General features: G+C 40.4%; 1 protein-coding gene across 2 annotated transcripts in view; it reads left to right on the top strand.

Annotated features, from left to right (window-relative positions):
- The window catches only part of LOC106883263 (uncharacterized), a 54,075-nt gene that overhangs the window by 3,041 nt on the left and 37,522 nt on the right, over positions 1-13,512 (top strand). The gene's annotated exons all lie outside the window — the stretch shown is intronic.

Below are 13,512 nucleotides of genomic sequence, written 5' to 3'. Positions count from 1 at the left end.
ATTTCTCTAACTAAATTACTGTTGATTCTTTTTAAACTAATCTTGTTTACTCCAGCAGTTTTAATGATTTTTTGTTTTCTTCTTTTTAATTAAGTTGTTGATTCTGTTTATTATTTGGCAACTGTCACGTCTTGCATTCATTTATGTAAACATTCCAAACTATTAATTGCATTTAAATTTCATTCAAAAGCAATTAAACCTCATTGCATAAATCACTTTCTTTTTTATGACTGATTATAAAAAATAGAATGCAAATGAGAGGTGTCCACTGTAATTATAATTGTTTTTATTTTAATTTTTAGTAATCACATGTAAATACTTTCAAATTCATGTTCTTTCATCTATTTTTAAGCTATGATATTCCATGTTAATTGTTATTTTCATGGTGACCTTCGAAAGTGGTGTATTTTTTTAATGCCCCACATTTCAATTCCTCGTTTGCCTTTTTATCCTCGGTCAATAACTGGGGTTATTTATATACTGGGTTAGATTAATACAATTTCCCCATTCGTTTAAAGAATTTACCTTGATCCAAAGCAAAATATATTGCATTATCTGAAAAAGAACGTGTGTTTATTACATACAAGTGCACACATGTGCGTGTTTGATATATATATGTGTATACATGTACGTGTGTGTGTATGCATGTACTATGTGTGTATAATGTATGTGTGTATATGTTCGTGTATGTACACATTTTCTTTTTCTTGTTGAAGTTTTTTGTCTATTTTGACTGATCAACTCCATCTTATTAATATGAACTATTTCTATCTATAAAACTGTCAGTGCTATCTTCATCTTTGTGCAAGCATCCACTCTTTGTATCTTGCAGATTTTTATTGTCCCAGATCTGATGATGATCATCTGTTAATGTACGAATTATGTAAGCTAGCTTCATTTCATAGGAATCTTTTGTTCGGCCATTCTTTGATCCGGGCGGGTTGGTACACATCCTGTTACTCCAATAATAATGGGTATCAAGTGTATTATAGCTACAGGATTCACAAATTCCTTTTCATAGATGTCCATTGATGTCTTCTTTCTCCTGTATTCTTCCCTTTAATGTGAAGTGGGGAACTAGCTTCCACAACAGACCATGTTTTTTGTGGCCCCGTTTGGTTTCATTTTAATATGGTGGCTGTTTATTTTAAATTCTACCATTAATCTTTTAATCGATCCATCGATCTCAATGTGTTCGTTCTTGTTGGTTATCTTTTTATTTCTAATATTATCTTAGATTGCCCTATCATATCATATACTTCATCCGAAGGTAATATCTCGAGGGGACATTCTCTTTGAATTTGGCATTGATCTAAACAGTTTCGGTTTGGCATAACCTACATTTGTTGTCAGCTGATGATTTTTTTGTCTTTTTTGTAGAAGAAAATACATGCTTTGGGATTCTTACTCTTGTATTTCATGGTGATAACCTACAAGACATATTATAATCTAGTCTCTCCTTCAATCTAGTTTTATTTTAAATTTGGTTTATTCCGTCCCATGGTCTGTGTTATTTGTTTCAATTTCCATTAAAATCTTCTCAACGACTAGTGGGTGTTGTATTAGGCAAGATTTCCTACGATTCTTGAGAGATATAAGAACCTATTTGTTTTTATTCTATATTTCTTATATAGTTCCATTAGTTCCCCTAATGAGTTTTTTCAATTTTCGGTTTTATTAACTTGAACGATAGATGATGAGTCTTTTTTTTTCTGTTGGAGATGTTGCTGTGTCTGTAAATGTGTGTATATTTACATGTGTGCATACATCTGTATGTATACGTACAGATGTATGGTGCAAGAAGTTCACTTTGCAATGTAGGATTTGATTCCACTGCACGGCGCTTTTGGCGTTTGTCTTTCACTATAGACTTACATAAGAACCAAACCTTATGAATAAAAAAGCAGGTTGACAGAAACTGACCTGTAGCTCTTTGTGAAAATTTGTCTCTCTCTCTCTCTCTCTCTCTCTCTTGTTTTAAGACAACCCATCCTTGTCAGATACTGTGTTATGCTGATTGCGTGAGTAAGGGCAACATCAAGTAGAAACCATGTCAGAACTGACATTGGGGCAAGAAGCAGTCCTTCAGCTCATCAGGTCCTCGTTAAATTGTCCAAGTCATGCAAATATGAAACATGGATGTTAAATGAGGGTAATGAATACTCGACCACATGCTCTCTAATTCAGTGAGAAAGGAGCACCTGAAAGGTTGCACCTGAAAGGAAGCACTTGAAAGGGACCACCTGAAAGGGAGCACCTGAATGTTCACTGACAAAACTGACTGAGATCTTTTTACCTTACATTTATGCATGTACACATACATAAATGTATGCTCTCCAATATCCTTCCCCCCAAACCTGAGAGACCTACATGAGGTGGATGTAGGTGTCTTCAAAACAGAACTTGATCTCCTTTCAAGAGTTCTGGATGAACCCACCTTGCAGCAGGAGGAAACACAGATGAGGGCAGCTGCATCAAACCCCCTCATTCACCAAATGCCACATATGGAGAGGAGGTTTCAAGTAGTGAAGGTGTAGCAAAGCTAATGGTGGTGTCCCAGCATGACCACAGCTCTTGGCCTGAAATTAATAAAAAAGAAGTAAAGCAAATATGTGTGTTCACATATGTATCGCTTAGCTGTGTGGTTAAGAAGTCTGCTTTGTAACTACATGGTTCTCGGTTCAGTCCCACTGCATGGCATCTTGCAAAAGTATCTTCTATTATAGCCCTGGGCCAACCAATACCTTGTGAATTTTGTAGTTGGATACAGCGAGGAAGCCCATTGTGCATGTATGTCTGTATCTTTGTGTTTGTAGTGTTTGTCACCTACTACCACTTGAAAACTGGTGATGGTTTGTTTATGTCCCTGTAACTTAGAAGTTCAGCAAAAGAGATTGATAGTACAAATATTAAATTAGGGTGCATGGACTACTGTCTTTGAGAGTTATTAATGTTAAAACAAACATTCTGCAAGGCAAAGCCCCTACATGGCAGCAGTTGTGCGACTGAAACGAGTAAAAAGCAGATATGTATGCACACTTCTTGCTTACAGATTAGCATATGTGTGTGTGTGTGTGTGTGTGTGTGTGTGTTTATCTAGGAAATAAACCAGACATGTTTTGCTGAATAAATAATAAAATCCTTTATTTTATGATGTTCGAACTTTCGGCCTCACAGCGATGACTAGCGATATGCTGTACTTGAGAAGATCCATTAAGCCAAGTGAAATTGTGGTCGTGGCTGATGCTAGTGTCATGTAACTGGCACCTGTGCCAGTGGCATGTAAAAAACACCCTTTGAGTATTGGGCCTCACAGAGGCAAAATTGCCAATTGCATGTGAAAAACTCCTGAATGTTGGTCCTCACGGTGGCAATGATAAATGACTGAGACCTTTGGTATTAAGTTGTGCTTGAGAAGACCCATCAAACCAGGTAAAGTCGTAGCCGTGGCAGATAATGGTGTCATGCAAATGGCACCTGTGCCGGTGGCACATAAAAGCACTTGGATGTTAGGAAGGGCATCCAGCCATAGAAGCCATGCCAAATCAGCCTTCCAGCTGGCCAGCCCTGGTCAAACGGTCCAACCCATGCCAGCATGGACAACGGACACTAAATGATGATGATGATGATGAAACACAGATTCATCATCATCATTCAACGTCTGTTTTCCATGCTGGCATGGGTTGGACAGTTTGACAGCAGTTCTCAAGCCGGAGAACTGCATTAGACTCCAGTTGTATGTTTTGGCATGGTTTCTATGGCTGGATACCCTTCCTAACAGCAACCATTTTACAGAGCGTACTGGGTGCTATTTAGTTGGCGCCAGCGGAAGTACTTCTTACATGGTGCCATCATGGGTGCTTTTTGGGAGAATATATTCTGTAGCATTCTCACTGTAATGCGAGAGAGCCATGGAGATCAATAGCAGTAAGGCAATTGATGGGAGCAATTGCAAGAAAACCACCTCCCTACATATGCAGCACACAATGCACAGGGACCTGTTGGCTGTCAGGTCCTTTTACATCAAGATGAAAACAGGGTCCACAGCCAGCATTGGCCAAGTTTATACATCTCTTGATTAGGATTGCTGTGAGATTTTAGAAAGCAGTTTCGAAAGATTATCATGAGGGACAGGCCAGTCCATGTGGTTAAGAAGCTTGCTTTAGAACCATGTGATTTGGGGTTCAGTCTCATTGTACAACACCTTGGACAAGTGTCTTCTGCTATAGCTCCTGGCTGACTAATGCATTGTGAGTGAATTTGATAGACAGAAACTGTGTGGAAGCCCATTATGTCTATGTGTATAAATATATACGTGTGTGTGTGTATATATATATATATATATATATATATATACTCTTTACTCTTGTTTCAGTCATTTGACTGTAGCCTTGCTGGAGCACCGCCTTTAGTCGAGCAAATCGACCCCAGGACTTATTCTCTGTAAGCCTAGTACTTATTCTATTGGTTTCTTTTGCCGAACCGCTAAGTTACGGGGTCGTAAACACACCAGCATCGATTGTCAAGTGATGTTGGGGGACAAACACAGACACACAAACATACATACATACACACACACACACACACACATATACACACACACACACACATATATATATATATATATATATATGTATACGACGGGCTTCTTTCAGTTTCCGTCTACCAAATCTACTCACAAGGCTTTGGTCAGCCAGGGGCTATAGTAGAAGATACTTGCCCAAGGTGCCATGCAATGGGACTGAACCCGGAACCATGTGGTTTGTAAGCAAGCTACTTACCACACAGCTACTCCTACGCCTATTAAAAATGGGGAAAGTTAGTTTATGGAATTACCTTACATTTCTTGTCCATAAAGGGTTTAGCTTTATGGCGTATTGTCAGATCCCAAGACCTGTTGGCCCAAAATCTCTTCAGGTTTTGGGATCTGATGATACACCATAACGCTAAGCCCTTTATGGATGGGGAACTGGCCTTGTTTGTCCCCTGTGTGTGTAGCCCCTTGTGGGCAGTAAAGAAATAAGAAACGTTAGCACGCCAGGCAAAATGCCTAGCAGTATTTTATCTGTTTTTACATTCTGAGTTCAAATTCCACCAAGTCGACTTTGCCTTTCCTCCTTTCAGTGGGGGGGGGGTCAATAAATTAAGTACCAGTTACATACTGGGATCAGTTTAAGCGATTGCCCCCCCTCCCCCAAAATTTCAGACCTTGTGCCTAAAGTAGAAAAGAAGACAACTGCCCTAGTTACAATGCAGTGGGACTGAACCTAGAACAACGTAACTGGGAAGCAAGTGTCACACCATACAGCCACGACTGTGCTTATGATGAATATATGAATAAATAAGGAATACACCATGTTATTGGCTAAAATTGCTTTGGTAACAAACATTTACCCTTTCTGAGTTTCTGTTGAACTTTCCTATTTTGCTATGGTACCACACAGCTTTGAATTGGTTACTTTTATAAGTGACTTACTTTGCATATTTGGTGCTTGGTTTCATAGAATTCTTTTTACACCAAACATAACAGGAAAATTAATTGCTGGTAGGAACACCGGATTTTGCTTTGCAACCAATAACATGCTACTAAATATATCAAAAGGTTTAAAAGTCAATAATGTGTCTTACCTTTTTGCGATGGGTGCCAGTCAAGCAACACTGGTATCGGCCACGCTTGAATGGTGCCTTTTCCCATGCCGGTGGCATGTGAAAAGCACCATTTGAGCATGACCAATTCGAGTGCTTCCTGACTGGCACCCGTGCTAGTGGCATGTAAAAAGCACCATTTGAGTGTGGCCGATGCCAGTGCCACCGGACTGGCACCCATGCTAGTGGCATGTAAAATGCACCATTTGAGTGTGGTCGATGCCAGTGCCACCAGACTAGCACCCGTGCCAGTGGAATGTAAAAAGCACCATTCGAGTGTGGCTGATGCCAGTGCTGTCTGACTGGCTCCTTAGCTGGTGGCCCGTAAAAAGCACCCGCTACACTCTCAGAGTGGTTGGTGTTAGGAAGGGCATCCAGCTGTAGAAACCTTGCCATATCAGATTGGAGCCTGGTGCAGTCTCCTGGCTTGCCAGTCCTTGGTCAAACTGTCCAACCTATGCCAGCATGGAAAACGGACGTTAAACGACGACGTTGATGATGAGTGTGTTGCTTTCATTTAAAGTTTTATCTCTATAGATTTTTCTATAGAACTTAGACCCAGCACTGAAAGTTATGACGTTTTGTATACAAACATGTCTACGTACACAATGCAAGCAAAGATAGAAAAATGAGTAATGGGTGTTCTTGCATATTTCAGGAGTTTTTGCATCAGCATACTCTTTACTCTTTTACTTGTTTCAGTCATTTGACTGTGGCCATGCTGGAGCACCGCCTTTAGTCGAGCAAATCGACCCCAGGACTTATACTTTGTAAGCCTAGTACTTATTCTATCGGTCACTTTTGCCAAACCACTAAGTTACGGGAATGTAAACACACCAGCATCGGTTGTCAAGCGATGTTAGGAGGGACAAACATATACACATACACACACACACACACACACACACACACACACACACACACACACACACACACACACACACACACAGGCACATATATACGACAGGCTTCTTTCAGTTTCCATCTACCAAATCCACTCGCAAGGCTTTGGTTGGCCCGAGGCTATAGTAGAAGACACTTGCCCAAGGTGCCACGCAGTGGGACTGAACCCGGAACCATGTGGTTGGGAAGCCAGCTACTTACCACACAGCCACTCCTATGCCCAAGCATATTCATATATAAAATGTAACTTTCGTTGCTGGCCCTAAATTCTGTAGAAAATTGGTAGGGATTCACATTTTAATAAAAAATGAAAACATCATCATTATCATCATCATCATCATTTAATGTCCATTTTCGATGCTGGCATGGGTTGGATGGTTTGACAAGAATTGTCAAGGCTAGGGGTCCACACCAGGTTCTATAGTCTGTTTTAGCATGGTTTCTCTGGCTGGATGCTGCCCTTCCTAATGCCATCCACTTTACAGAGTGTACTGGGTGCTTTTTATGTGGCACCGACACCAATGCTTCTTATGTGGCACTTTGGTTTTAGGATATCAATTCTGTTATGATCATCATCATCATTGTTTTAACATCCACTTTGGCATGCATGGATCAGAAGGAATTTGTTGAGGCAGATTTTCCGTCAGGATGCCCTTCCCTTTGTCAAGCCTCACCGGTTTCCAAACAAGGTAACATTTCCTCATGACCAGATATGTTTTTGTTGAATATTGGAAACGAATGAAACTGCTTGTAAAACGGTGATGCTCATTTACAACAATCACAGGATGCCCAAGATTCTCCATCACTGGATTGAACCCAAAACCATGTGGTTGGAAAGCAAACTTCTTAACCACACGGCCATGCCTGTACACAGTGTCCTTCATTTCCAATATTCTGTGAAAACACGTGCCTTTGGGAATGGGTGAAAGTTGGTGACAAGAAGTGAACCTGGCTGTAGAAAAATGTGCTTCAACAAATTCTGTTTGCCCCATGCAAGCATGGAAAAGAGGATGTAAAGCATGCACAATTACATGCGCACACACGGCGACGAGCTGGCAGAAATGCTAGCATGCCGGGTGAAATGCTTAGCGGTATTTCGTCTGCCACTATGTTCTGAGTTCAAATTTCGCCGAGGTCGACTTTGCCTTTCATCCTTTCAGGGTCGATATAATCAACTTAATCCGTTTGTCTGTCCTTGTTTGTCCCCTCTGTGTGTAGCCCCTTGTGGGTAGTAAAGAAATAACACACACACACACACACACACACACACACACACACACACACACACTTTGTCCTGGATTAATCATCATCATCATTTAAGGTTCATTTTCCATGCTGGTATGGGTTGGATGGTTTGGCAGGAACTGGTAAGGTCAGACATTTGCACCAAGCTCCAGTCGTCTGTTCTGGCATAGCTTCTACAGCTGGATGCCCTTCCTAACACCAACCACTGGGTGCTTTTTACATGGCACCAGCGCCAGTGCTTTATATATAGCAGTAGCATAGATGTTTATACATGGAACCAACACAGGTGCTTTGTGCACGATCCAACATGAGTGCTCTATATATCGCAGAGCACCGTCCGAGCGTGATCGTTGCCAGAGCACCAGCTGTCTGGCTTCCGTGACGGTGGCATGTAAATAGCACCATTTGAGTATGATCGTTACCAATGTCGCCTTCCTGGCACTTGTGCCAGTGGCACGTGAAAAAACATTCGAGCGAGTTCGTTGTCAGTACCACTGGACTGGCTCTTGTGCAGGTGCCACGTAAAATACACCATTTCGAGCGTGCCAGTGGCACGTAAAAGCACCCACTACACTCTTGGAGTGGTTGGTGTTAAGAAGGGCATCCAGCTATAGAAACTCTGGCAAATCAGATTGGAACCTGGTGTAGCCTTCTGGCTCACCAGTCTTCAGTCAAATCGTCCAACCCATGCTAGCATGGAAAGCAGACGTTAAACGATGATGATGATGATGATGAGCATAGTACTTTGTACGTGGTACCAACACAGGTACTTTATTTGTGTTACCTGCATGGGCTCCTTTTTCATGGCACCAGCATGGGTACTTTATATGTTACACCAGCAGTGGTGCATTTTGCATGGTATTCGCACTGGTGGCTTTTGCGTGACACCAGCATGATCATAAGCTCAACAATGCAATTTCATAAGGAAAGTTATCCGAGTGGCCTTGCTTGCATGAAGTTTGATGTTTGAAATATTCCCACCAGAGCCAGAAATGAAATGAAAATAGTGAGCTTGAAACTCACCATGTGTTGCTGGCAAGGTTTTTGTAAAAATAACATAAAGATAAGCAATTTCATCATAACTTTCATATAATATTTCAAAATATATTTAAACAACAGATATTTCAAGGGAAAAACAGGCTCAGATTACCAGCTAAATGATCAGAAACGTGTAACTCAGAGCACATCATACTTGTTTCTGACATTACACTGTGCCCATACTGGGGCACTGCCTTGAAGAAATTTAGTTGAATGAATTGACCCCAGGGCTTTATTTTTTACGCCTGATACTTTTCTATCAGTCTCTTTTTCTTAAGACTGATACTTATCCTACTGGTCTCTTTAGTTGAACTGTTAAGTCATGGGGATGTAAACACACCAACACTGGTTGTCAAGTGGTAGTGGAGGACACAGACACAAAGATATACACATGCACACATAATGGGCTTCTTTCAGTTTCCATCTAATAAATCCACTCTCAAGGCTTTGGTTGGCCTGAGGCTCTAGTAGAAGACACTTGCCTAAGGCACTGCACACTGGGACTGAACTCCGAACCATGTGGTTGGGAAGCCAAGTGTGCACTTATGAATGGTTCAGTTACAATGCATTAAAGAAGACTTGGCACTTGTGTATTGAGTTCTGTAATTTATCTAATACTTAGAAAAGTTTCAGCCAGAATTGGTACAGACCATCATCATCATCATCGTTTAACGTCTGCTTTCCATGCTGGCATGAGTTGGATGGTTTGACTGAGGGCCGGCGAGCCAGAAGGCTGCACCAATCTGATTTGGCAAAGTTTCTACAGCTGAATGCTCTTCCTAATGCCAACCACTCTGAGAGTATAGTGGGTGCTTTTACATGCCACTGGCACGAGGGGCAGTACTGGCATCAACCATGCTCAAATGGTGCTTTTTATGTGCCACCTGCACAGGAGCCAGTCCGGCAGCACTGTGCCACGGGCATGGGAGCCAGTCAGCAGCCCTGGCAACGATCACGCTCAACCATAACTAAGTTAATAGCATCACCTGGAAAAGACATTTAATGATGTTTCACATTACAGTTATTCTTTAGGCACCATGGCCCATTGGAGTAAAGAGTTATTGTTTGCAAAGATTTATCCAGGTGTAGGTGGTTTACCTGGAATTTATTGGAGATATTTGTCCAGGATGCATTTGACTGCTATGAGATCCTTTTCTTCTCTTATGTATCTTGGTGTGATGCTAAAGAGAGCAGGGTCAGTTGAGGTGAAATAGTTTTGTCTTCGTGATGCGAGCAGGATTTTTGTAGAGGATGGATATATATATATATATATCTGGAACCTTGCTGTTCTCAAGAAGACCTGTCCGCTACTGCAGAATGTAGTGATGGTCCCACATAAAAAGCACCCAGTACACTCTGTGAAGTGGTTGGCATTAGGAAGGGCATCCAGCTGTAGAAATTATGCCAGAACAAACAATTGGAGCCTTGTGCAGCCCCCACTTCCAGTCTTACCAGCTTCTCTCAAACTGTCCAACCTATGCTAGCATGGAAAATAGATGTTAAATGATGATGAGGCTGTTGTATATGTGGTCTGATCAATAAGTATCCGGATTGTTGCCATAGTAACAAAGCTGAAATACGTAGAATGAAGCCGCTTGGCACCGATAGACCTTGAACTCTGCTGTGCATGTGCTCTAAGTTTCAATGCTCTAGCTTACTTCTGCTGTTTACAGCAATGCTTGGAGGAAGGTGTGTAATGTGTGACCACTGCATTGACCATGACAGAGAATGTTGAGCAGAATATCTGCATCAAATTTTTTCCCCAAATTTGGCAATACCTGCTCAGAGGCCTATGCAAAGTTTTCAAAAAGTTTTCATCGTTCTCGACACAATCAAAGAAATCTTGTGCAACTGAAACTCGAGTGTCTTTTTGGTCAGCTGAAAACAGTTTTGGTGCAAACTTGACAGACACGTGTCTCATACCCAAATATTCAGTGATAATGGACTGAACTGAACCGTAACTAATCTGCACATCCTCTGGTGATTCAACAATTTCCCCTCTCAGCTGCACACACATCTGCAATTTTTTTTTCTCAGTTCTGCGAGTTGCGGGTCTCCCAGAACGTTTGTCAATATCGACATTTTTTGGCCATCTTGGTAACGTCCGAAGCACTTGTACACTTGTGTGTGGCTCATACACCCCTCTCCATACACTTTCTGCAATTTTGCATAGGCCTCAACAGCTATTACCATGACAACTTTTTCTGTTATGGCCAATGCAACGATCACACACTACACACCTTCCTTCCAAGCACTGCTGTAAACAGCAGAAGTGAGCTGTAATGTTAAAACTTAGTGCACATGTATAGCAGAGTTCAAGGTCAATCTTTGCCAAGTGACTTCACTCTGTATGCTTTAGCTTTGTTACTATGGCAACAGTCCGGATACTTATTGATCAAACCTTATATATATATATATATATATATATATATATATATGGATAAGTACACACACACACATACACATGTATATAAAATGAGGTTATTTTAAAGCAAGTTCAAGAATAACAACTAAACATTTATTGATGGTGTGACGCATTACTAAGAGTAGTCAAATTTATTGGAGAGTTTATGTTGACTGGGAAAGTTCTAACATTTATTCAATCACTGTTAAACAAACTTTACAATGTGTGTGTGCATGCATGTGTATAGGCACACCTTTTATTGCGTGTATGTATATTTATATATATATATATATATATATATTGTGTGTGTGTGTGTGTGTGTATATATATATATATATATATATATATATGTATGTATGTATGTATGTATGTATGGCAAAATGCATATTTATTTCTATATATCAATGTTAACATTTGTTTATCCAAGATAATATAAGTCGGATGGTTCTACCCTGCATCATATGACATTGTGTTGGTCTTTGTCATCACATCTGTGAGGCCTAGATTCTTAAGCTCTGACATCATCACAATCTTCCCATGACTGCCACTCCTATGTCTACCCACAACAAACAACACATGACACTTTAAAATAAATTATTTTTTAATAACCAACCACACTTTGTCCATTCTAGTAACATATCCTCACCAACTTCTTATTTCCTTTATACACCTTTTCTGACCATATTTCTAACAAGACCTTTGTGTTTGAATTTCAAAAATAATGAAAACTCGTTAAGAGACTAACAGCCAACTGTTGTTGGTTTTGAACTCATTATACGCAAGTATTTACTTGTTGAAATTTAGGCTTAAACATAAAGAGTTGAAAAAAATGCTGCAAGGTATTTTACCCAATGCTCTAATGAGTCTGCCAACCTGCCACCTTTAAGTAGATTATAAATATCATCAGCATCATCATCATCATCATCATCATCATCTAATGCAGCGTTTCTCAACCGGGGTTCCGCGAGAAGAGTGAGATAAGCTAATGCTAATTTCATGATCGTAATATTACTATAGAAGCACAATATATTATTGGTTACTGCAATACAGACATTATCCTATTATGTTATCAAAAAAAATATAATAACCATATATATATATATATATATATATATATATATTATATTATATATATCATCGTCATCATCATTTAACATCCGCTTTCCATGCTAGCATGGGTTGGACGATTTGACTGAGGACTGGTGAACCAGATGGCTGCACCAGGCTCCAATCTGATTTGGCAGAGTTTCTACAGCTGGATGCCCTTCCCTAACACCAACCACTCCTAAAGTGTAGTGGGTGCTTTTATGTGCCACCGGCATGGAGGCCAGTCAGGCGCTACTGGCAAATGTATGATATTTGCCATGTGAACTTTGGTGAAAATAATATGAAAGATATGGTACATAAATTTTTTTGTGCAGTTCCTGGAGACATGTAATTTATTTTAAGGGTTATGCAAGGGTAAAAAGGTTGAGAAACACTGCTAATGTCTGACTCCCATTGCTGGCACAGGCTGAACAGTTTGACAGAATTCAACGAACTAGAAGGACTGCTTTGAGCTCCAGGGTTTGCTTTGGAATGCTTTCTAAACTGGGTTCCCTTCCTCATGTCAACCACTTTACAGAATGTTCTAGGTGCTTTTTTTTTTTAATGAAGTCACTAAGTAACTTACAAGACGAAGAAGAAAGTCCCCATTCTCCGTCACTGAGTGGATTACAGAAGAGCAGGAGGTGACTTTGTGCCACATGTTGAAAGGAGACAGGCACAGGTGTCTTGCTGTATAAGAGACACATGGCTACCCCACGTTTTATGAAAGGTGAGAGTTGATGGACAGACAATAAAGATGTTGGTGATAAGATGTGTAAGTGTGCTCTCATGGTACAAGAACGGGTTTATGAGAGAGAATAGGGCCAAGAATTGGGAAGGTGGTTTGTCTATACCATTGACACCAGTATGAGACTGGTACTTATTTTAATGACTCTGAAGCGGTGAAAGGTTAAGTTGATCTCATTGGGATTTGAACAGAAGAAATATCCTTTCTACTATAGGCACAAAGCCTGAAATTTTGTGGGGAGGGGCTAGTCGATTATAATGACCCAGTGTTCAACTGGTGCTTATTCTATCGACCCTGGAAAGATAACATGCAAAGGTGACCTCAACGAAATTTGAACACTGAATATAAAAACAGATGAAATGCAACAAAGCATTTTGCCTGGCATGTTAATGATTCTGCACATGGCTTAGTGGTTAGGGCATTCAGCTCACGATATTAAGAT

This window comes from Octopus bimaculoides, chromosome 2 (assembly GCF_046866305.1).
Source record: "Octopus bimaculoides isolate indiv1 chromosome 2, ASM4686630v1, whole genome shotgun sequence".
Classification (NCBI taxonomy): Eukaryota; Metazoa; Mollusca; class Cephalopoda; order Octopoda; family Octopodidae; genus Octopus; species Octopus bimaculoides.
Note: the sequence above shows the minus strand (reverse complement) of the source record. Positions and strands in the feature narration are given on the sequence as shown.